This window comes from Myotis davidii, unplaced genomic scaffold (genome assembly GCF_000327345.1).
Source record: "Myotis davidii unplaced genomic scaffold, ASM32734v1 scaffold471, whole genome shotgun sequence".
NCBI classification, from domain to species: domain Eukaryota; kingdom Metazoa; phylum Chordata; class Mammalia; order Chiroptera; family Vespertilionidae; genus Myotis; species Myotis davidii.
Genome location: NW_006283354.1, coordinates 514466 through 515714, shown reverse-complemented (window position 1 = coordinate 515714; position 1249 = coordinate 514466).

Genomic DNA, 1249 nt, shown 5'->3' with positions numbered 1-1249 from the left:
GAAAACAGAAGATCAAAAGCAAATATAAAAATATATTAATTTGTTAATCATTGGAGGTGGATACCTGTCATAATGCTCTCTGTACTTTTCTATATATTTCAAATATGTATTCACATTTCCTTCCTTTTGTGGGAGACTGAGATTGGGCCCCAAATCTCCACCTCTCCCTGCATCCACACCCTTGCCAGGACTCTTAGGGGCAGAGGGGGTTTTCTCAACGTCTGACTTGTGGTTCGATTCTATGATGCACTTTGACCAACAGAGCGAGGCAGACATGACTGTATCTGTAGAGCCTGACCTCTGACCAACCTTATGTCGTTCCATTTCCCTTCTTGTGTCCTGTTGTCTTCATGAGGAGGACATTCCCGTACTAACCTACAGGGAGAGAAGGACAGTCACGTGGAGCAGGCTCATCCTAGCCAAGCCTCCCAGCTAAAGCCAGACTAGCACACACCTTAATTTACATTAGAAAATTCCCAGCTCTCAGGATTATTGGACACAAATTAACTCCATTGTGTTTAAGGAAATAGTAAGGGAATTAAAGCAAATCTAAGCTAACTAACTGGACATTTGTCCTGAACGAGGCTGGCCTGTGTCCATTTTGGAGTGGTATTTCAGGGCCAGAAGGCACTGTCCTTGTTCTTTGTGTATAACCAGTGAGTATAAGGAATGTCCAGATGATTGCTACCTGTTAGGGATCTTTTGATTAGAAACACTGATCTGTTAATAGGTCTTATCATATTTGGATAAGACCTTTATCCTCTCTGAGCTATATTTCCTCATAATAAATATATGTGGAAGTACAATGACTCGTTGGGCTATGATTACTGAAGGGCATTTAACCTTTGCAAGATATACTCAACTATCAGCATTATAAATTGACCTCATTTGTCCCTCATGCCTTGTGCCTTGACCATTTTATTTTTCTTAGCACTTTCACCAAAGATAGAGAGGACCAGGAGGAGGCAGAGAAAATCAAATTGGCTATAATTCAAGTTGGGTGGCTGTGGTGATAAGAAACGATTTTTCCTATGTAGAGACCACCTAACCTTTACTTGCCTCTTTCGGCTCAACATTCTCATCTCTTTAGAAAAGCTTGAGTTAAATTATTGTAATAGAGTTCATCCAGTAGGTTCAGCTGTTCCCTCCTGCCTTATCTCTGGTTCTCTGTAACTGTCTTCTGCTCCCCATAAGGTAGAGTTCATACTGAAATACCAAAGCGAGAAGGCTGGTCATATTCCGGGAGTTT